Source organism: Grampus griseus, assembly GCF_964374135.1.
Source record: "Grampus griseus genome assembly, chromosome: 5".
NCBI classification, from domain to species: Eukaryota; Metazoa; Chordata; class Mammalia; order Artiodactyla; family Delphinidae; genus Grampus; species Grampus griseus.
In genome coordinates, this window is record NC_138998.1 from 108,806,096 (window position 1) to 108,831,520 (window position 25,425).

Genomic DNA, 25,425 nt, shown 5'->3' on the forward strand with positions numbered 1-25,425 from the left:
TTTCTTTATATATCTTGGGTAAACTTTCCTGTATGCATTTATACACACTGTTTCTTATATTCAGTCCTCCATATCTCTTCTTTAGTGTCTTAACAAAGATTTCTGCTTATTTGTGGAAGTAAACAGAATTTTGGACATCATTCATGGCTGTTATAGCATGGTGGACAGGGCTCTGAATTTATCATATTACAAGTTGATTACTTTGTCTTTATTTTCTTGTCCTTTTTTTGCCTCATGCATAAAGAGCGTCTATAATGAATCTGTACAGTTTAAAACAATAATAAAATTTTACTCCTAGGTATCCACCATACAGTTAAAGAAACAGAATTTTATCCAGCTTCCTGAATATCTTTTCCCAAATCCCTCTCCCTACTCCAGAGGACTTTTTTTATCTGTTATTTTTTTGTTTTCCTTTGCAGTTTTACAGCATATCTTTGTGTTCCTAAATAATATATTTTTTTCATTTTATGTATTTTCCATATTAATAGAATCATATTTTTCTGTTTTTAGAAATTTTCATTCAACATCATGTTTTTCATGATGTTATCCACGTTGATAGGTATAGATGTATTTTATTTATAGCCATTGCTTTACAGTATTCCATTGGTGATATATATATACCAAAACCAACTTACTTAAACTTCTTCCACTTGAGTTATTTACAGCACTGTTTTTCTCTATTAAAAATAATACTATCATCTGTATTCATGCTCATATTTCCTAGGACACAAATTAAGTTCACTTTCTTCTTCTCTCAACTAAGGATAACAAGAACTTCATTCCAGAGTTCTTCTTAATGATTCCAATATTCAGTTTGTTGATCTACAAAACAAATAATTGTCATTCTTAGCATTAAGTGAGCATATATATAAGTACATAGAACAAGGGCTAATTCATAGTAGGCGTTCCATAAATCCTTTTTCACTCTCCATTAAGAATTAGAGATGATTTTAATCCTTCATAAATAGAAGTGCTTTATAGAGTATGCTGTGTCACCTGTAGGTGCAGAAACTTCTGACTCAATACTCAAGGCTACTATTTGGCCTCTGACAAACACAGACATGTATGGTTTAGTTATTACTACATGTCAAGTGGACGAGACTTTTACAAGAGATGGTGATATCACATAGCATACAGTGAGAGAGGAGCTGCTGCTTCCTGCTTCCCTGGGATTTGTCAGCATTATCTTCCTGGATGGAGTCCAGCTGGCTCAAGTTGCCTGAAGCAAAGGCAAAGTGCATTCTTTTGACCCAGAAAAAGCCTCTAGATATGGAAACGTGCAGCACTGTCCTTTGTGGGTCATCTCAAATTCATGCACTGTCTGTGTGACCCAGTTTTCTTCCTTCCAGAAATGCCACCACTCTTGGAGCCAGAAGAAGATACTATACGTTATTTACATCATTATTGCATTGATCCTGCACTCCTTAACATCCTGCCTCTAAGTAGGAAACAAAAAAGACATGGCAGGGAAAATGGTGATAGCATACTTTCTTAGCAGTTTGAAAAAATCCATGGGAAATAGTTCTTGCTTTTCAACCAGTCTTCTTCATTACAAATTTTATTCAGTGAAACTTCTGGTCTTCAGAATTTCACCTTCTACCTGTTTTCTTCCCTAAATCACTACCCTTCCAAACTTTTCCCTAAAACAATATCTAGTATTTTATAAACTTATGTCTGATTACCAGCCAGTAGCCATTAAATTTCCTTGGAGAAAGGGAAGGGAGAGGGATCTTCCGTAGGTAAAACAACTAAAATAAATACATCAAAATTCTGAATTTACATTTTCTGTTACTAAAATAAGACTCCCCACCCCCTTTTCAATGTTTTCTTCCATTTGGTTACCATTCAGTCATACATGATGGCAGGTATAAAAGTCAGATTCCATGGAATGTAGCTGATGAAGGAAAGAAAGAGAAAGAAAGAAAGAAAGAAAGGAAGGAAGGAAGGAAAGAAGGAAGGAAGGAAAAAAACTGTGGGTATAGATACATTTTTTGTATTTAGAAATCCACTTTGAAAATGTCCTGAGTGTTGCACTCAGTTCAATTCCAATTCACTTTGGTTGTTTGCTTTCCTGTCTTCCAAAGAACTCATAGGTGAGCATTAGACATAGGATGCAATATCAAATAGTTCTCTTCAGAGGCTGCTACCAAGTGTTTTATACTTGGAAAATAAATGGCAAAAGTGCATAGACATTTGACATGGATAACATTTCAAGCTGATGTTTTAGGAGAAATTTTCTTGAGATATACAAATCACCAATCATCTTGTTAGTTTGGGGTAAAAAAAACAAAAAGTGAAAAAACTTCATCTCTGAACCTTGTAGTCAATACCAAATTCTACTATGGCATGTGGAGGACTCTGCTTCAGTGACAATATGCAGAACCAACAATATATGTGTGAAGAAATAATGGAAAAGAAGAGCCAATTAACCTCAGGGCTGGCTTGACCTAGGGAAAAAATTTTGAGATTTTGTAAAACAGTGCAGTGAATGCTGAAGGAAGTCTCAGACATTGCTTCTTAGCTGTTTTCTCAGTACTAATTACAGATTTTATTACACAGTAGTGTGTTATAAGTTAATAATGACCAGTGGAACACTATGAGGAAAGGAGGTACAAGGGAACTAGACTAGAACTGGTCACGGCCACCCCTTACTTAAAGTTAACAGACCTAATGTGAAAGCCCCACATCAACACTTGCAAAGGGAAGTTTTGCCAAATTGGAGGCAGATAATGAAAACTCAGGTGAGAGGCAGGCTGTCATTGACACTGTTCAGTCTCATTAAGTGGCTGATGAGGATGAGGATGCTACATTGTTCCCTGAGGATAGAAATGAGCCAAATAATGACAACATGTCAGAGAGAAACAATTGGAAGGATGCAGAGAGCATGACAATTAGATCTCAGTGTCTGATGAGGGGAATAGTGCAAATGAACCACTTAACATGACTAAGCCAATAGACATCAAAATGTATTAGGTACAAACGATGTAAAACAGACGCCTAGTGATCAGAATATGGGACCTGGGAAATCTTCCGTGACTATACATAGAACAAGCATTTCTATAGCAAGCTATGAGCTGGGCAGAGAAGGCAAAAAAGCAAGTCAAAAGGCCTAGTCTTTAAGGAGTTTGACATTTAAATTGGGTACCATATCATCAGACTACAGCCAGCAAACGGAAAACACACTAGTTAATTCAACAGAAAGAATCTAATATAGGAATTGCAAACGGAAAACACACTAGTTAGTTCAACAGAAAGAATCTAATATAGGAATTGTTTAGAGTTATTGGAAGAATGAACAGTCAAAAAGGGCACACTGGATTAACATAGAGATAGTAAGAAAAGGAAGCATCTATCACCCTTAGAATTCGAGGAACAGAGGAAGAGATTGATGTTTTCAGGACACTAGAGAAGATGCTTTGAGAAGCTGTGAGATAGAGCTCTCAGAAGTGAGAACCTCTGACTATGACTGGTATCTTAAGAGGTCAAAGAAGGTGTCCTGCTATCCTGGATAAGAGGGTGTTACCAGACTGTTGCTAGTTTCTCCAAACAAATGCCATGAGGTTGGTCCTAAAAACAAGGAAGAAAGCAAGAAACTGGAACCAACAGCTACTTCAGAGTTTAGATGCTATTATTGAGATGAGGTTGACAGAAGTAGACCCCTGGAAGAAGCAAGTACCTTCTCTCTTCACTGCTATTCAGCAACTTTAGTGCCCTCCATTGGCAGAACTAATAGGAAAGTAGCTGGTAAAGGAAAAATGTAGTTTGCAGAGCCCCCAGCATCACAGAACTGAAATATAATAGTTAATAACTACAAACTTATAACCTTGAATTTGAGGGCCAGAGTATATCAAAAGAATTTATTAGAAGAGGCTAACAGTGCTATAATTTGGGTTTGTAGTATAATGAAAAGAGAATATTTTTGATGTCCTTCTTACATATTTATGCATCTGAAAGAACACCATAATAATCAAAGGTTTTCTCAGTCTAGGTTTACCTATAAAATGCAATAAACTCAGCTATTTGTCTTAAGAAGGTAGCGAGTAAGATGGAGTATCCAGAGTTTAGTTCATTCAAAAGTTTCATCATTTCCCAAAGTCTCAATTATCTCTAGATAATTGCTTTCAGGCAAATATCTTGCCTTCGTATTGGGTGTCACACACTGTATATGTTTTTGAATTGTGTATAAATGTTGCTGTGGAGTGTTCACAAAAGAAATAGAGTTAGCTTTTGTTTCAGTTAGCCATTGTCTAAAAATACTGCCTAACAAACCAACACAAAACTCAGGGGCTTGAAACAAAACTGATGATTCATATGAATCTACAGGTTGGTTAATTGAGTGTAGGCTTCCTGGTGGATCTTCTTCTCCCTGTGGCTGCTGGAGCTCCTCTGCTTCAGAGGGCAGTTCTTTGGGTCAGCTAGAATGGCTCTCTTCTGCATGTCTTCCACCCTCTCTTTACCAGCAGGCTCTCTGAGCCTTGTTTTATTTGCGGCAGTGGCAGAGGTACAAATGGGCAAGTGGAAATGCATGAGGCCTTTTAGAATACAGCATCACTCTGATCAATGTACCACTGGCCAAAGTACATCACAACTCTGAGCCCTAAGTCAAAGGTCAGGGAAATACTCTAACCATGTTAAAACCAAGGTGAAAATGTGGGTGCCAGGAGGGGTGAAAAATGGTGACTAATCTTTCATTCCATAGCAAGTTTGATCTCTATTTCAGAAAAAAAAAAAAACCTTGTGTTCTGTACGCAAGGGGAATCCTCATTCATTGAGTGTTTAATCTGATAGAATTCTACAGTGAAGGTTATCAGTGGAATGTGTCTCTCTTGAAGACAAAAATAAGACTAAGCAAAAAAGAATCAGAAAGTTGTTTTAATAGGAAAAAAATACACTAAATGGAGGGCAAATCATCAGTATGAATAAGAGAAATCTGTGTTGCATTGGCAGAACATCAGGTCAAGAATAAAGATTATAGCAAATTAGGAGTAGCTACAAAGGCCATACTGGCCCACACTGGGCTCTGTGTTCATTAGGAAAAGGCTCTCCCTCTGGGTAAGAACAAGTCACATCAGGGTTCAGGATTTGGTAAGTGGAGGCATGGATTGGATTTCATCTCCCAGGTACTCTCAGCCAGGTCTCATTGTTTAGAGGAAATGTAACCCCAGTGGAAGAGAAGAAAGAAAAAATTTACTCAAGGCTTTTACTAATTTTGTTGATGTACCTCATTGTGTTGCTATCATATATTTCTTATTGATTCACCTTAATAATTCTTTCAAATGGTAGCCATTCTTTCCTTCCCTCCTTTTGGCCTTCCTGCCTTTCTTCCACATATATATACTAAATTTCTCCTGTATGTCAAGTAAGTTACAGGCAGGTAAGATACAGCAGGAACAAAACAAACAAAATTCCTGCCCTCATAAGCTTTGTAATGTACCAGGAGAGGCAGACAATGAACAGTAAACTTAACAAATTAGTGAATTATACAGAGCAACAGAAAATGATAAGAGCTTTACAGAAAAGAGGAGAGGAGAGGGGAGAGGAGGGGAAGGGAAGGAAGGGAAGCGGAGCGAAGGGGAGGGGAGGGGAAGGAAGGGATATTATTGTCATACCTGTTTGAACATACTCTTACCACTATATATCCACGGTTGATGTTATATAGAGAAAAATGACCACTTCCTAATTCACTCACATCTCAACTCTGATTGCATAAGACTATTCTTCCTAGGACTGCAAGACTAAATCTAAGAGAAAATCGAGTCAGAAGACAAATGCTGATAAAACATAAAATAAATTTATGCCCTTATATTTGGTTTATCTAGGTTCGCTTTTTTAATATAATAACAACTGTGGCTAAAGCCAGTAAAAGGTTGGCAGAATTTTACAGGAGATTGTTAAAACAAATGTTCCTGTAATGCAATCTATATCATAGCTTATGTAGTTCATGTAATAGTTTTGCCATTTAAAAAATTTGGTATGTTATGCTCATTGAGTTGAATATAAGATAAATTTATTTATTACATTTTGTGTTTGCCATAGTGCTTAATAAATAGTCTTAGAGTCTAGAAAAACTTTCCCTTGGCTATGAATTAATCTATTGAGCATTCAAAATGGTTGAATGTGCAAGTTGGGAAAATAAGCACATATATTACAGTAATAACCCTTTAATGAATTATGGTCTTAAGTTGTTCTTGCAAGTTTTTTATTTAAAAATGGTCCTGATCAGTGGTCCAGTTTTCTGGCTAAAAAGGATTGTTAAAACAAAAACAAAACTAAAGTACAGGTAATTACTTGACCTTTGTGTTTCTACCAAATTAGGATAACTACATTGAAAAGCTTGGGTCATAATCATGCTATTACAACGGTTTTCCTGGCTTTTTGAACTCTGAAACTTCTAAATTTTCCTTAGCAGTTCAGAGGCACCCTCAGTGTACTACTTGTGAAATACATAGCATTATGTCCATGACAATTCTTTGAAAAACTATTTGGGATATGTGGAATTTTAGAACCATGGAACTATAATATTGCTCTCCTTTCCCTTGATTTGGTACATTGTATAACATTGTATACAGTAAGAGAATTTCCCTCCCTTAATCCCCTTTGATTGCTGTAAGTAGGTTGATAAATGAATTCTAAGAAGTGTAATATATATGTCTCATTTTAAATATCTTATGTTGGCTTAAGTGCAGATGCAATGGTTAGCTGACTATGTGTAAGTGAAATGGGATGAAATGGAATTGAATCCATGTCTTGTGAGTTAATATTTCTCTACTTCCTGTGTTGGCTTGTTGGCAACTTTCTAGGTTGCTGAAAACATATCAGTAAAAAGTTGGGAGATGAGAAACTTTTGATAGGATATTTCCTTAATCTTGAAGTTTAATCTCTTTATTACAGACATTTTAAACACTCTGGCTGGTACCTAATATAAGTTCAATAAATGTTACTTTCATGACCTCATGTATATTTATGTGTGTGAACCCTTATATATTTTATTATAATAAATGAGGACTAAGTCCTCTGCTTGTATTGTGTAGAATAGAGGTCAGCACTTTTTTCTTTTTAAAGTCCAGATAATAAATATTCTAGGCTTACAGGCCATACAGCCTATGACACAACTAATAAACTCTGCTATTATAGCACAAAATCAATACATAAATACAAACAATACATAAAGAATGGCTCTGTTCTACTAAAACTTTATTTACAAAAGGTGGTAGGCAGGATTTAACCCATGGGCTATGGTTCACCCTTGACATAGACAATTTAAAATTCCACATGCAGGCTGAACTACAGAATGGTCCACAAAACATAAACTCAAGGGAATTTTGTTGAACATATCATTCAAAATGCACATTTATAGAGTTTCTGAAAATCTATGAGTTATTTCTGACTCATTTAAAGAAAGTAATTGGCCAAATTTTCATATATTCAATAATATTTAAATTACATAGTATTTAAAATATAAAATAAGGAAATGTTGTTTCACATTGTCCATATGATCCAAAAACACGTGAATACAACTAGGCATGGAAATTTACTATTAACAACTGGAAAGCAAGTTCACAAACAAAACTAATTTGAAGCTAAATCCTTGTCTCTGTTTACAACTGGCGTATTAATTTTATCAAGTTATTAATTGTATTAATCTGTAAAATGAGAAAGATATCAGCTTCATTTCACTAATCTGTAAAATGGGAAGAATATACCAGCACAAAAACTTTCAGTGACTGAGGGAAAAAAATCTAAAAAAAATTGGTTTGGGTCTCTCAAGCTAAATTTTTTAGTGTGGCTTGTCTGAGTATGTTGATGCCTCTGTCTTAAAGGTAGGTTGGTGTCAGCAAGATCCTCCAATATATTAAACTAAAAATATTCAGACATTTAGGCTGATACTGAGAGAACAGAATTGACACTGCTTCTATTGAAAGCCTCTAAATCAATAAAAATTATTATAAAGCATTTATAAGCAAAGTGTTCTCTAAATGCTTAATAATATTTCTTTTTTTGTTTGTTTGTTTTTGTTTGTTTTTAATTTATTTATTTTTGGCTGTGTTGGGTCTTCGTTTCTGTGCGAGGGCTTTCTCTAGTTGCGGCAAGCGGGGCCACTCTTCATCGTGGTGCGCGGGCCTCTCACTATCACGGCCTCCCTTGTTGCGGAGCACAGGCTCCAGGCGCACAGGGTCAGTAGTTGTGGCTCACGGGCCTAGTTGCTCCGCGGCATGTGGGATCTTCCCAGACCAGGGCTCGAACCCACGTCCCCTGCATTGGCAGGCAGATTCTCAACCACTGCGCCACCAGGGAAGCCCAATAATATTTCTGTTAATGGCTTTCCTCTCGTAGAATTCCACCTCAGTCATTCGATTTCTTTCCTATATCACTAGTGTATTTAGCTCTTCCTAGTCTCCCTTAGATGTCATTCAGTGAGTTAGAACCATTTGGCAGGCAGCCATAAACTACCTATAACAAAGAGTAGTAATTTTACTTAAGTTCTGTATCTTAAAGAGAATTGTCATCTCTGTGTTAAATGAAGTGGTTTTGCAAGGCTTCCCAGTGTAACTCTCTTAACAGACATGTTTATTTCTCATAACATAATAGTGGAGACACCTATATCTATGAACACAACCATGGACCACTTCTAATAACACCATGCCCTAAATAGGTATGCTATCTAGCTTATACTTAATGAATATTTGAATAGCTAATTTATGACTCATCGATTCTATATCCATGTTTTATTGCCTCTAGCTAAAGCAGAAAAACTTCTTTTTTCAGATGATGAAAATGAAAAATAGATTTGCAAAAGCAAGGCACACTTGGGAGTGCAAACCAAAGTCTGATCATGGAAGAATCTCTTTGATCCTAATTCCCTGAATCACATACAGGTGTCGGACCTTCTTAAACTCTACTGATATTAACAAGACAAGACAAGAGGTGACTTGTATGGCCAGCCTCTGCTGTTCCAGACTCTTTCCTACAGCAGTTCTTCAACCTGTTACAGTGTATAAAAAGGCCTCTGCGAGCAATAGCATAAGCACTCCTTGTGCTTTATGCACAACAGAGACAACTAGAAATGATGAGTTTATTTTGCAAATTTAATTTAGGAGGTTTTTTACACTGCGTGCACACATCCTTCCCTGAAAGTCACAGGCAAAGTATTAGATTTCTTTCAGGCTCAACTAAATACAGATTTTGCTGAAACCCAGTTAAGAAATGTAGACGTATAAGAATCGAACCACATTAATGAGAATGCCAGCAATGAGTTCATTGTCTGTGGCAGTAGTTTAGACTTACGTAGAATTACATACGTGAATTAAAAACTCATCCAACTGCTGGGATCTATCTTTAATGATGTTTTCCCCTGCACACAAATAATGTTGCCAGGATATGAACAATAAAAATATGCCTACTTTAATATAATAGTTAAGACCATTGGATTTGGAATTAAAAAGTAAGATCTGGATTTAAATCTCTCTTCCACCACTTACTCTGTGTCCTTGATAAGCTGCTTAGTTATAAACCTTAATTTCCACGTTTGTAAAATGAATTATATGTACCTTTCTCATAGAATTATTATGGGAATTAGATAAAATATTTATATAAAACTGGTAGTCCAGAGCCTTGTGCACATAATGCACTGATTCTTGAAAGCGTCTTGGATTAGGGCAGGAGAAATGTTTATTAAAAATCATCCCCCAACCACCCATCTGACCCAGTCAAATTGTTCCCTCAGCAACTCCAAGCGTTTTATTAGATAATGAAAGAAGAGATGCCTGTCCATTTGGAGCAGAGCAAGCTACTAGTCCACAGCTCCCAAGGTTGTTGAACAGAAGTTCTTTCTGACATCTTATTATATATTTCTAAGACCCAGTCAGAGATGGAAAGAGATGAGGGTGAAGATGGGGAAGGGGAGTCATTATTGGTTCAACTATTTTTTATTATTTCTTATGAGCGTGTGTGGAATTAAAACATGACCAGTTCTGTTCAAGCAGGAAAAATAAGTTATCTCAAAATGCTAAATCAAAACATAGAGGATTGGGCTTCCCTGGTGGCACAGTGGTTGAGAATCTGCCTGCTAATGCAGGGGACACGGGTTTGAGCCCTGGTTTGGGAAGATCCCACATGCCATGGAGCAACTAGGCCCGTGAGCCACAACTACTGAGCCTGCACGTCTGGAGTCTGTGCTCTGCAACAAGAGAGGCCGCGATAGTGAGAGGCCCGCGCACCGCAATGAAGAGTGGCCCCCGCTTGCCGCAACTAGAGAAAGCCCTCGCACAGAAACGAAGACCCAATGCAGCAAAAATAAATTAATCAATTAATAAACTCCTACCCCTAACATCTTCTTAAAAAAAAAAAAAGCCCACAGTCATCTTGATAATACTGTACGGGGCCTCTGATTCTTTCATTCTTAAAAAAACAAACAAACAAAACAAAAAAAAAAACATAGAAGATATACTTTATCCTCTATGGGGATAGAGAGTTAAAAAAATTCTGTAAAGTATCTCCCATATTCACACTGATGCCTGATCTGCCTTTATAAAAACCACTTTTGCAATGCTCAATAGATATTAGGGATTATCCACTATTAACATTTGCCTATCCCTGTAAATTTTACCAGATAATATGATATTGAGAAATTAAATTGGCCTCTTAAGTAAAAGTATTAACTTTTGGTTTAAAGGATTCATTTTATACAAACAATAGTATGGACTGGACATTTGCTTTTACTACCTTCCATTGAGTTTGCATGAAGTAATTACAAAACTACTTTACACTGTAAAGTAGTGAAGTCCCCAAAATATGCTAATTAATCATTAGTAATTTTTAGAAAGTACTTATGGTTTTAGAATTACTTCTGTCTCTTCAGCTCTGTAATTTTCTCACTCACTGATATAATAGCACCACACTGTTGTTATTCATGAAGAGACATGAAAGAGAGAAACACACCAGCAATAACAACAAAAAGTTTAAAGAAAAAATTATTCAATGACACTTCTTAAAGCACAGTAAGGAAGGCTGTATTCGAGGAGCCATGGAGAAAGGTGTAAGGACTCCCGCTCTCCAACAGTGGAATCCTACAGTGAGAGATTGGACTCAACTTCAAATACAGCATGGGCAAATGGAAATTTATAACCAAGAAGCAGGATGCAAATCAGTGGGTGAAAAAGTACTAAGAGGAAACATCAGCGGAAGGGGGATTCTGGCTAAACCAACCTAAGAAAAGACATCACCTGGCAGATGGTGGAGGATAAGGAACCTAATTAGATACGGAGCGTGATCAGATATGGAGGATAGGGGATTCTGGTGAAACCAACTTAGCAGGGTTCTTACTGAAATTGGACAATGCAGAGACAAACATGGGAGTGTTCAGGCCTAGTAGAAAAAGAGCTCAGAGGAGCCTGAGTAGACTTTGGTTAATGAGAGAATCTTTATCATGTTAAAGGTGGAAGTAATTTAATATTCTCCTGAGAAGCTATACTATCTCAGCCCTATAAAAATAATCCTATTTCACCCAAATATTTTAGAGATATCTTTGTAAAATTTCCATTCCACGTATGTAGATTTCTTCCTCCAACTACTATATACAGAGGGTCTACCAGGCAGGACACTGAGGTGGGCTTGCCTATAGTGAGTGTACTATGACTCAGTCAGAGCCACTGTGTGATTGGCTTGGAACACTCTCCTCTCCCAAGCTAATTCTGATTTGAATGTAAGACTCAAGTTAGATGCAATCTGTCCCTTAAAGATAGACTGCACCCTTCTCTGCTCCCCTATGATTGTCTATGCAAGCCTGTAGCATAACATTTACGACAGTTTCATTATCAACTGGTCCTTGACTAGTGTCCCCAGAGAATAAAATCTCCTGGAGAACTGAAGGGAGTATTATTCATCTTTTTATCCCTGGCCCCATGCACAGTGCCTGCCACCCAGCAGAAACCCTCAAGTTTATGAATAGATGAATTACTGAATGAGTTAAGGATCTTCAGTGACAAATGAGAGAGGCCAATGTGGTATAAATATAACAGAAACCAACATTCATGGGCATCACCACTTTCTTTTAGTAGCTTCTCATCTTTTCACAACTTTATTTTTAAAAGTTGCCCTAAGGCAGGCACTTTGAGCATTTATCAACTTCATGATAACTGTAAAATCAATAACCAATATTTTCAGAACACCCATAAAAATGAGGTTTACAAAAGAAAAAAAATTAAGGATGGCTAGTCAGAAAAGAGAAACTGGAAGAAAATGAGTTCTGCTCTACCTGAGTTAATGGTAATATATGTCTCCCATCAATTTCCCGTTCCTCCAAAGGCAAGGCTCTCCTTTTGTCACTGTGATTACTTAGGCACAATAGACTGCTGGTTAACTGATGATCCTGACACAGCAGGCACACGAGCATTGTTAATCCTTTACCCCTAAGGCCTTTACCTGTCCGCATACACAGTACACAGTTAGGTTTGGTCTCCTGGGAATCCTTATTAATTCCTTTATTTCATATTCATATTCTAAGTTAGGAGAAGCATTTACTCTTATTGGGCATACCCAACATGTTTCCAGGTTGCCACTTTGTCTGCATTAGAAATAATACTAGATACAGATGTCCTCGACTTAGGATGGTTCGACATGTAATTTTTCGACTTTACAAAAATTTGATGGGCTTCGCTGGTGGCGCAGTGGTTGAGAGTCCGCCTGCCAATGCAGGGGACACGGGTTCGTGCCCCGGTCCGGGAAGATCCCACATGCCGCGGAGCGGCTGGGCCCGTGAGCCATGGCCGCTGAGCCTGCACGTCCGGAGCCTGTGCTCCACAACGGGAGAGGCCACAACAGTGAGAGGCCCGCGTACCACAAAAAAAAAAAAAAAAAAAAAAAAAAAAAAATTGATCTTTTCCCGGCTAGCAATCATGTGGCAAGATACTCTCTCACGAGGCTGTGCAACAGCAACTGAGCCACAGCTCCTAGTCAGCCACGTGATCAAGAGGGCAAACAACCAATACACTTACAACCATTCTGTTTTTCACTTTCAGTACATTATTCAATACATTACATGAGATATTCTATGCTTTATTATAAAATAGGCTTTGTTCAGTAAGTTAGCCGTATTAAATGCATTTTTAATTTATGATATTTTCAATTTATAATGGGTTTATCAGAACATAAACTCATCATTAAGTCAAGGAAGATCTGTATTAAAAACATTAAATTTGAGAATCTGCAGTCTTATAATACTTGATAAAATGAATTTTCAAAAATCAATTAAATAATGTTTCTAAAAAGTTCACCATCCACCTGCATGAATATAACTCTGTAGGTGTTCCAAAAGAAAGTAGAAAGCCGTCTTCCTTTCTGCCTCAAAGAACTTCCAATTAAAATAATATTGGAAGCTCTTTGAACACTCATAGTGTTCCTGTGAGTTGTGAATTTGTAAATCGACTGCTTTTCTGAGGTCAACCCAAACTTGTTTTCAACTACCATTATATTCTGGTTAAGAACTAATGAAAGGTAGATTTTATTTTTATGGAATAGCCACTTTTTTTTGCACCTTGTTTTACTATCTTCTCTAATGATTCTCAACCCACCTGCAATTTACGTGACAATGTTGGCTGCTTGACCTGCGCATCTGCTCTCCATGTGTAAGTGCTTCACCACGTGCCCTGATCCTGTGTGAGACATTGATAAATTCTGTCTGAGATACAAGGCACGATAGGTGATTTTAAATATATATTTTTTCCTCTGTTCTCACTTTCTTCTGAGAAGTCTTTCATTCTATTTCTGAGTTGAGCTGATTGATTCTGAACTAGTTTAAACCCAAGGTCTAGAGCAACAAGCTGAGAAAAAAATGATAGAGATATATTTTAAAAGTACCTTGGTTTTATCTTCTGATTCATTCAATAGAAAATCTCTTTTATGGATAAAAGTCCCTTTTTATAAGCTGTAGTACTCTTAGTTACTACTGGAGTGAAGCATTACAAAAGAGGAGAAAATGGTGAAATGCTGAAAATTTAATACATGCTAAATGTAAAAGTGAATATTGAACAAGAAAGACTCAGGTTTTGTGATATTTCTGTTGTTTCTCTCTCTCTCTGTCTGTCTTTCCCCCTCCTCCCCTTATTGCTTAATTAGTTTTATAAGTGAAGTATAAAGCTTTAACTGTGAGTAGTGAGTGCATAATAGATAAATATAGGGAAGTTTTAAAACAAATTTGACCTTGAATAAAGTTAGTAAAAAGATGAATGGATTTTTCTGCCTGTTCATGTAATCAGAGTACCTCAGCACTACTCTTAAGTGAAATGACTAGCTAGAATAATGTTAAGAATCTCCTCAAAAGATCTCCTTATCTGACTGATGCCTTGAACCCCATCAAGAACCCCGTCAAGAAGCTTCCTGCCTTTCCCTTGAGGCTTTAATCCTCAAATAAACAAAAATCTCACCTATGAGGGGTAAAATATTAAGTCATGAGGTTTTCCAATTCAATATTCATGTTTCTGAAGAGCAGTGGGCCATGGAATGCCTTTGAAAATGGGGACTCTAGTTGGAAGACAAAGATTTTCAATGAATCAAATACTTTTTATTGATATAACAGCCTATTACGTTTGTAGAGATCATGTGGTAGGAAGGTACAATAGTCTTATGGCTCTTTTTATACTCCTAGTTTGCATACTAAAGTGATTTAGGATATCTTGTTTCAAAAGCACACTTTTCAGTAATAAAGGACTGACTTTTTAAGACCTACTTATTCCTTACCTAATTTATTGCTACGCACCACAATGGAAAATGCCTTGATTTATGAATTTGAAGGATGTTCTATGTATCTATATCTCTCTCCTCCCTCTGATCACCTACACTGATGTCAGATGTCATGGAACTCAACTGTTTATAGTATAAGGACTATCACTATTACTTAGGTCACCTATTGTCCCTATATATGTATATAGACGCTTAAATTACACTTTTGATGTCAGTGACTCCCTGTTCTGAGACAGCTTCCTACTTAACCGTTCATTTTATATAGCACCCACCACCATCACCAAATACTTCCTTCTCCTGAGATTGAAATTTCTTATCTCTTAATCAAAGTCCATAGTGGACCTGTTACAACAATGATTCTTGGAGATTATACAGAAAATAGTGTTTTATTACTTCATTCAACAAATAATTTTTGTCTACTATTTATTTTTGTCTACTATTTACATTACCAAGAATCTTTTAAGAAATATTAGTTATCACATATTCTAATACTATACATTCTTTAAACTGGATCATCTCCCCATTAAATCTCTATTCCCTTATCCTGTTTAACTTTTGCTTCATAGCATTTATCACCACTTGAAATTATATCATGATTTATTTTTTTATTGTCTATCTCCCTTCACTAGAATATAAGCTCCATGAGGATGGTGAATTTGTTTCATTCACTGCTTTATTTCCAGTACCTAGAACCATGCTTAAGCCATTGTAGGTACTCAGTACTTGTTAAATGACTGGCCCAATAAATTAATTAATTAGTCTCAATTTCAGATACTACCCAGTTCTTCACCATGTCATGTAGGGAGGCTGTGTTACAAATGGGATCTTGCCATATGCCTCAGGTCTATTGGAACTGAATGAAGGTTCAGAAACAGTGGTAGAGAGCAGAGTCACTAAACACACAAAAAATATCTATTTCAATTCTTCTTGGCAGTCATTAAGCTCTTTCTTCATAGAGATACAGTTACTTTATTGATAATAAATAATCCATTACTCTTAATTGAAACTAAGGTGTAGCTAATAAAGGTGAAATTTTTCATTGCCTATTATCAAGTAAGTTAGCATATTTACATCTCTATGTGTTGACACCTAAAAAAATGGGTCTTATAAATGATAGTTATAAGACTAGAGAGTTTTGAAGCAAGCATCATTAAAAATATAAAGCCACACAGAGAGTTTTTTAGTCATTTAAAAATGAAAAAGTGTGTGTATATGAATTCCTAACAAATCTGTCACTACAAGGATGTGCAACAACAACTGTGGCAGCAATGATTGAAATGCTTTACAGCGTTCTTAGAATACCTCCCAGCCCTGCTCTCTGTAACAGTCCACAGTGTACAAGAAAGCAGGGACCACAGCAGCTAGAGGGAAGGGGATGTTTTCAAGGATGAGTGGAGGGCATTATCTGTATAATTGGGTAGAATGCAGCAAATGTTTTAAACAGTTCATTTTTATCATTATTGTCAGTTTTGTTTTTTAAAAAAACATGAAATAGGGATTTAACATGTAGTGGAGGAAAACTTTTCCCTTCTATACTTTTTAGCTGGTTTAATAATTAAATTGACATATCACAGATTAACAGGAGAAAAAAATTTTCATGCCTATGAGAGCTCATAAAAATATGAGACTCAAAAAGTGATCAAAGCGGGCAGCTTTTTTTACGTATTAGACAAAGAAACAATAAATTTGTGAAGACTTGGCAAGACAAAGAAGTTTTGGTTTGGGGTAGTAAATTAGTGAAGTAAGAAGGCTTGTTTATACAGCCTTCTCAGCCCTGAATTCCCTGTCTGTGGTGATAAGGATGCCTTCTACCATCCTGGTACAGGGAGGGTACCTTTCACATGGGAGATTTATTTCCTGCTTTCAAAGGGACAAAGGAGGGTCAAAGTGTCCTTCTTGCATTGGCTGTTTCTTAAGTAACTTTAATTCAAAATAATCAATATGCCAAAATGGCATATTTTGGGCTGGCATATTCTGCCCCTCTTCAACGCAAAAGATGTTTTTGTTTAAAATGCACTAAATCTTAGAATGTGCTTGAAAAATTGTTTTGAAAAACATGAAATCACAAAAGGACTATCATAACACATATACTAATCCAAGTAGAGTAATTATGATCACAGAGCTATATGAGCATCTCAAAACCTCCTCCTCATTTTTATTTCACTCACTTCCTGCCAAAATCTAACTACCAAGGGACAAGGGGAGGGGAAGTGCTAAATGCAATGGTTAAAAAAAGGAATGCAGTTTTAAATTAGGGGTTGCATCAAATGGTCTTATTAAAACATATGATGAGTAGGTGATTTCCAGATGCGAAAACTTTCTTATAGTATTATAATAACAAAATTTTTGGTGTGGTTAATACAAATGCACAGGAAATGTCAGTTCTACTGTTTGTAATTCAGTGAAGCAGCAACACCTAACAGACAGGATGCACTTAAGTGGGCATTGAAAAGCTGAATTCTAACAACGTATGACTTTTTCTTCTAACCATTTCACATATTTGTGCTTTAGCATCTCTTTTTTAAAGGTAGAGAAGATAAATCTTTTCTAAGAGTAATCTGAGGATATACAAAATGGACAAAGGTAACAGCACTATTTTAAGTATTACTGATCTTTTTTGTTTGTTTTTTGTTTGTTTGTTTTTGCGGTACGCGGGCCTCTCACTGTTGTGGGCTCTCCCGTTGCGGAGCACAGGCTCCGGACGCGCAGGCTCAGCGACCATGGCTCACGGGCCCAGCCGCTCCGCGGCATGCGGGATCTTCCCAGACCGGGGCACGAACCCCTGTCCCCTGCATCGGCAGGCGGACTCTCAACCACTGCGCCACCAGGGAAGCCCAGTATTACTGATCTTGATAACCAAGCATAGCCAATATAAATTACTCTTGATAGGGGTGCAAGAGAATAAAAATAAATAAATAAAAATCTGGTAATTAAATCAATTTTGGACCTTTCAGCTTAGACACGTGTAAAAGGTACAACAATAATGTAAGCAAATGTAGCAAATAGTCCAACAAGGCCAAGTCTATTCTATGTAGTATACATAAGGAGAGAGAAATGTACATATTCATTTTTTTTTTAACTAAGAAATTTCCCCCAAACTGAAATGTGTAGTGTTTCAATTTGTAGCATGAATCAGAAGTGTTAGAGGTAGAGAGAGAGAACTAGGTTCTGGTGAGGACCAGTCACTGCTGGTGTATGATTTATATATGTTAAATTGTTTTATCTTCATATTAATCTTTGAGTCAAGTATTTTATTGATGAGAAAATCAAGGTTAAATTATATTTTTACTCAATGGCATACAGCTAGTAAGTAGCAGGACCAGCATTTTGAAACCATATCTGTCTGCCTCTAAAGCCTGGGCTATTTCTACCACATTCTCTACAGTCTTTTCAAAGGAGTCCATAAACATTATATTTTCCCAGCAGGTTTGTTTCTGAGCAAAGGAACAACCTTATCTCTTAGCCAGACTGAATAGTGAATTGCAGCAACAATTAAAGGATGTTCTTGAGGAGAGAATTTCCCTGGAAGTTCAACTGGAACAACTTCGACCATTCTCTCATCTATAAGCCAATTGCCTTTAACTGTGAACATACCCATTTTTAAGCGGTTTTGGGTTCAAAGCCAATTTGGAGACCCAAACATTCAGCTCACTGCTTAATTCAACATTAAACTTTATGATTCTGTTTTGTGCTATGTGTTCACCATTATATTTAAGTATTTTACTTTTTAATTTCAACAATGAAAGGGTCAGGATGACTTTTTCTGGGAAAAAAAAAAAAAGTGTCCCTTTCCTGCTCTTGGATCCCCTCACCCATCCAAGACACATTTCCATTCCCAGGTCCTATATAATGCAGTATTGCACCCAGGACTGTTCTCAAGCATTGCTGCTTGGCTTGTTCCCAACTATATCTCATAATTTGCATCAGAGAATCCTGCCATAAATCCCTTCAGGAATTTTTAGGTGGTTAATTTGTTAATTCCTAATAAATGAAATTATACTCAATTATTTGTAAGATGACAACTTAATTAAAGATCACTCCTAGGGCTTCCCTGGTGGCGCAGTGGTTGAGAGTCCGCCTGCCGATGCAGGGGACACAGGTTCGTGCCCCGGTCCGGGAAGATCCCACATGCCGCGGAGCGGCTGGGCCCGTGAGCCATGGCCACTGAGCATGCGCGTCCGGAGCCTGTGCTCCGCAACGGGAGAGGCCACAACAGTGAGAGGCCCGCATACCGCAACAACAACAACAAAAAAGATCACTCCTAGGGTCTTTCACATTTTAAAAGGGGATTCTAGAGATTCATTCATTCTTCATACTTTGAACAAACATGTATTGAATATTTACTTGCTACTTGCAAACACCAGCTGTGGAAAATTGAAAAACGAATATGACACATACTCTCTGTCCTCAAAGAGACAACAGTCTAGTCCAGTGAAAGAGATTATGATTCTAAGTAAATTTAAATACTACTAGAGCACAGCACACAGTTTCTCAAAGTGTAGACCCCTGACCAGTAGCATCAGCATTACCTGGGAATTTGTTAAAAAGCAAATTTTCTGGCTTTACCCCACACCTACTGGATCAAGAACTTTGGGACTGGGGCCCAGCAATCTGTATTTTAACAAGCTTCTAATGATTCTGATGCAAACTAAAGTTTGAAAACCACTGGTATAGTGTTGATGATGTAGGTGCTGAGTCCAGACTAACCTGGGTTCAATTCTTGCTCTCCCACCTCTTTATTGTATGGCTCTGGGCAAGCTATTTGAATTCTAAGTGCCTATTTTCTCCTTTGTAAAAGAAGATAATGATATTAATAGTACCTACTTGATATGGCTGTTGTAAGGATTAAGTTAGTTAATATATGTTAAACACTAGAACAGTGCCTGATGCCAAGCAAGCACTCAATAAATATGCTTTGGTTTTGTTATAAGACGTAAATAACTGTTGAAGACTCCATGTTTCACTTTAAGACCTACATAACTCTTGAAATGATTCATAATACTGAAAAATTGGAAATTTATTTACTCAATAATTAGAAGAATTTTATTCGGAAGGTAAGTTTTATTTCTTCAGCAATGGGGGGTGCAATGTCTTACCTAAATACGTGGATGCTTAAGGTGGAAATATTCAATAAATGAAGCTTGTTTTGTTTTGTTTTGTTTTCAGTAAAAACCTGCTAGCAGTTCTCTAGCCACACTGTGTAGATAGATTATTTCATTTATTTCTTAGGACTCAAAACGACCATTAATTGACTGTACTTCTAAGTGTGATATTATTTGCTTAGCATTTCATTAATGATATTTCAGGATTTTCTCATTGTAAGAATCATCGCTTCTTGGGAGAGACATCTAGTTCTTTAAGTACAATTACTCTGAGACTCTTCATAACTTGAGGAATTAAATTGTTTTACTTGGTCTTGAATTTTATCTGATGTCTTATTAAAAATATATATATTTATTAAAAATACATATAAACTTTATTTAAAGCTACTAGAAAGTAGTATCACAACCGGAAAACACATTTCTTGGATTCAGTTTGGTGTCACTTTCTGCTTTCCATGAGTTGGGGTAACAAGAGCATCCCTCTGTGCTCCCTGCTCTTCTAAGTCTGCCAAGCAATTAGCATCTCTTAACATTTCCAGGCAGCTGCCTAACGAAATGCTTGTTTCTCCAGAAAGTCATTTTGCATATAAAACTCTGTCTGATCCTCTGAAACTAACAAAGGTATTTCCAGTCCAAAAAACACTCTAACATTGCCAAAACAAATGTTCAGATATTAAAAAATCCCTCCCAAAATTTACATTAGGCCTATCTGTAAAATATCAGTTTAGGCAGGGTGACCATTAAGAAACAAAGTGGCATCTACAAAGATTTTTCCTCACTTTCGAAATATCTTCATTCCGTAGTTCTTTCAGCATATTATGAATTCCCAGGTACATTTCTTCATTTGCTTTCTGAAATGCTTCCTTAGAGGGAAATCAGAACCATGAAGAGGATGTAAATGAGAAAAAAAAAGTGCTATTTAAGCTTTATCCAGCTGTTCTTATCTCCATCTTTTTATAGCTAGTAGACCTTTGCTTCATTCTTTAGGCTTGTGGAAGATGAACAGATTTCTGCCCACTCTTAAAGAAGGTTCTTTTCTAAGTATTTAGAGTTCCATTTTCAGGACACAAGTTCAATTCTCTTATCTTTTTATTTATGCATGCCAGCCTAGAAAGGTTTGAGGCTTAACTATGAGAAAATACAAGTCACTTCCGTAGGAAGATGCAGTATTCTGACACTTCTACCTTGACTGCATGCACAATTAAGCTAAAAGCTTTGGGCTTAACCTCTTTTCATTAGTTGCATATATACTTGCAAATTTTTGCAATATTTGGCAAGTATGGGGCATTTCTTAGAGGTTAGGGCAGAGTCATTCAGTATGGTGATTGTCAGGATGTATTAAGGTTGTAGAGAGCATGCCTTGACAACTGATAACACACTAGGCCCAGGTTCGTCAAGGCCCAGAACCTGAAATAATCTGATCTTTGGAAAAGGTTAAAAAGACAGAACTATTCCTGGTGTCAGAACAAGAGCAATAGGATGTTCCTAGGATCAGAGCAAAGAAATCTGCCCCGTTGTCCGTGCTGTAAACAGACTATGCAACATTCAGAGTCAGATGGAAGGTTTTTCCATTTCCCCACCTGCTCACAGATACAAATCATGTCATAAACACAGGGCCAAGCGAAGTGAATTGCATTGTAACTTCTAACACAGACTTTTATAACTGTAATACCCCAAAGGCAAAGAGACCTCAAGAGAAACCAAGAACGAGAAAAGAAATAGAGGGAGAGAATGAGAGAGAGAGAAACTAATCAGGAAATGGAACAAGATTGGGTACCACTCCCAGTATTTTCAACTCTAAGATCAATCATGCTTGTGCTTGAATCAAATGGGTTATGTTTTAGTGACAGAGATAATGAACAGGAATCCTGGGTTTTAACGTAAAAAACTTTAGACTGACCACTGTTCTCTTGATTCAATGCATTTATCAGAAAGAAATGACTTTTCAATTTTGTTTTGCATCCTGGTTTACAGAGAAATGTAAAGACAAAGTTTCTCCATATAGCAATATATAAGTACATCACAACACACACACACACACACACACACACACACGACGAGCTGTCTTCATTTTGCCCTTTTCAAATGAACTGAAGGCTTCAGAACTTGTCGAAAGGTCTTGAGACTTTTGTTACTATACACAAAACCTAACATAAAATTTGCTCAAAAATGTCTCAGCTGGAAATTTACTTGAACTCCATTGGTTTGTATTGAATGGAATATTCCCAAGTGTTGTAGTTTTGCAGTGGCTCAACCTGGAATTCTTAGGAAGCAAATTCCAAGACCAGAGAAAGTTTTGTAGTATGATATGGTAGAGGAAGAAAGATACTGTCTGCTTTAACTAAAAGTAATTATTCACTAGGAGAACCACCATGACTGGTTCTTCTGTTCCAGTTTCACTACTGTCATATTCATCTTCAAACTTAAGAAAAAGGTAGTGATGACGTATTTAAATCTATGTCTAACACAAAATACTGTGCCACACACAAACCCCTCCCCCAAATCCAAAATAGCACATTATATGAAAGCCTCAAAGTAGCTGATATAATCCTCTCACATTTCAATTACTTTTCAGACCCAGACAGGTTTTCTCAATAAATATTTTATACAATGGTAGAAAAAAATGACAATTACTAAAGGTTTTCAAAACATCAAAAGCTGAAGGATTTTTCCTATGTATTTAATTTTACAATTAGTAAGTCATAAAGAAGGAATATTTATTAGATCTAATTTTTGCTTTACCATAGCCCTAAGCAACATCCCATATATCATATATTTAGCAACTGAAGTACCCTTGGAGGTGCCAAAGCTATCAGTGAATTTGGCCAAACCATTGACTAAACAGTCCCTGAAGTCAAATAATGAGTCATACAGGTTGACATTGATCAGTTAATTTAGTCAAAATGGTCCATCTGGAGCATAAAAACACAACACAAAAATAAAGGAGGAGGAGGAGATTATCTAGCATGGATCTAGCATTTTGTACTTTCAAATATTTTATTATTGATTAGAATTTTTAGTAAGGTTTTGGAGAAAATGGACATATGGCAAGCTAAGAATTCTTATTAAGAAGATATTTATACACAAATATTTAAAGATGAGATTATAGAAGGTCTGGGATTTGCTTCAAAATAACCCAGTGCCAGGGGGTTGGGAGGGGCAGTTAGTAAGGTATGTAGATAGGATGGCCATATAATTCATTGCCCAAATTGGAACAATTTTGAGAGATCAATGGAAAGTTAAGATAGTTAGCAGTCACATATTGATTTAGATGTGAAATGTGGAAATGGAAATGTGGTCAGCCTAAGTTTAGCAGAAATAAGATTTTTAAATTGTGGAACCTGGGTGATGGGTATATAGGAAATTCATTATACTATTCTCCTAAATTTGCATAGGTTCCGGAATTTTCCTTAATAATAGTTCTGTAGCATAAAGAACATTAAATATCTGGCATTAAAGGCAATATGACTTTGGTTAACTCCTTTTCTATATTGAGTTGATTGGGCTCCACATGACAGCAAATTTTCCTTCTCTTTCTGAAAGACTGAAATTCAACAGCAAGGAAAGTTAAACCTGACTTGAATTAGAATGAAAATAATATGGACTATGAAGAGAAGGATAGGAAGAAGGCTTCTTCAGTAACACCATCGATAGCAGATTTTAATGGCATCCTGAAAAATAGAAATGAGTAGTAGTAGTTATATTAGTGTTCTGTAGAAAGGAGTCATTCTGTAGAATGTGAGTCCTAAAGAGAAGAAAAGAAATAAAAGACAAGAAGTAAAGGACTCCTCTCTCCCTGGGTAAACAATAGTGCTGTGAACCCAGTAAGCATGGGGCAAGTGGTGCTGATGGGATAAGGCATAAGCATCAGTTAAACTGCATCTATGTGCAAGCAATAAAAACCAACCAGAGCAGCACAGGCACAAACTTTATGGGTTTCCTTGGCCAGATGTCATCATCAACATGGATCACTACTGGTCTTTCCATCCTGGAGTGATCTGTATTGATTGTAGAGGCCAAAAGAATCCAAATCCATAAGCTGAATCTATTGTGTTAGGGTTCTTTTTACTCCAGTTGTGACCATGAGTATCATTAATTAAATTTGGCAGTCTTATCACTTCTTGGACTGTGGCTCATCCTTGTATCTATTACTCATTCATCTATGTAATTGTATGAATTAATTCATTGGTCATGAAGGGAATGTTAAAGAATGGTAGTCCAAGAAAGAATACTATTGGGAAAAGGAAGTTTGCATAAAGTTTTTACCTCATATTCTGATTCTCCCACAATATAGAAGTGGGTCACATACTCCAAATATAACAAGTTACAATGGCTCAAGTAAATGAGTGATCATTCCTAGTTTATTGTTTAATCCACACCACAACTCTATGATATATTAGATATAAGGCATGCACTATTATCATCGTCATCATTTTACTGATGAGAATATGAGACACAGAAATGCTAATAACTTGTTAAGGTCATCTGACTGGCTAGTTGCAAAGCAAGGATTTGAACACAGACATCCTGACTCCCATGCTGTGCTCTTATCCTCAAAATCTATCCTGCAAGGCAGCATTTCCAAGTGAGTAGTCCTAACAAGCTGTACCATAAATGACTCAAGATTAGAGAGGCTGAATGCTTTAGTTATATTGACCACATGTTGCCTTCCAACAAATATAAAACATCTTCCTTTGTTAAAAAGAGAGAAAATGGTTCAAGTTTAAATTGGGCAGAAGTTTGGATCAATTACCAGTTGTAAATAGTGTGTGTGTATATATATATATATGTCAGGGGTTAGCAAACTATGGCCCTTGGGTCAATTCTGACACTATCATTTTTGTGAAAAAGTAAAAATGTCTCATTGGGACACAGGCACACCCATCCATTCCTATCTATGAATGCCTTGGGGCTACAATGAGTAGTTGCAATAGAAAGCGTATGTCCCACAAAGCCTAAAATATTTCCTATCTGATTCTTCACAACCAAAGTTGCCAATCCCTAGTCTAAGCCAATCATAGTAATTCCATTTCCCTTACTGTGATTGGTTTAAATGAAGGCAGGTGATACTTTTCATGTCAATGAGATGCTTGGGGAAGTCTATTGTGTGTGACATGGGAGCACATGGAAAAGTAGACTCTTCAAAAAAAAACAAGAAAGAAGCACTTGTTCTTTCAGCCTTTGAACATTGTTGTATGAGGACATGTTTCAGGGCTTTGTTAGGGATTGAATTATGTTCCCCCCCAAAAAAAGATACCTTGAAATCTTAACTCCCATATCTCAGAATATAACCTTATTTGGAAATAGGTTCATTGCAGATGTAATTAGTTAAGATAAGGTCATCCTGGAGTAGGGTGAGTCCCTAATCCAATATAACTGTTGTCTTTATAAGAAGACGGCCATGTGGAGTCAGAGACACAGGGAAAATACCAGGCAGCAATGAAGACAGAGATTGAAGTGATGCACCTATAAGCCAAGGGATACCAAAGATTGCCAGCAAATCACCAGAAGCTAGAAGAGAAGCATGGAACAGATTCTCCCTCACATCTCTCAGAGGGAATCAACCTTGCTAAAACCTTTATTTCAG

At 36.8% G+C, this 25,425-nt stretch overlaps 1 long non-coding RNA gene across 1 annotated transcript in view; it reads right to left on the reverse strand.

The window, feature by feature from the left end:
* Window positions 1–709: 709 nt before the first annotated feature.
* LOC309823052 overlaps window positions 710–25,425 on the reverse strand; it is a 206,260-nt gene continuing 181,544 nt past the window's right edge. Inside the window, exon 5 of the long non-coding RNA XR_014296803.1 lies at window positions 710–822. This is a non-coding gene — a long non-coding RNA (uncharacterized lncRNA). The remainder of the gene's footprint in view (window positions 823–25,425) is intronic.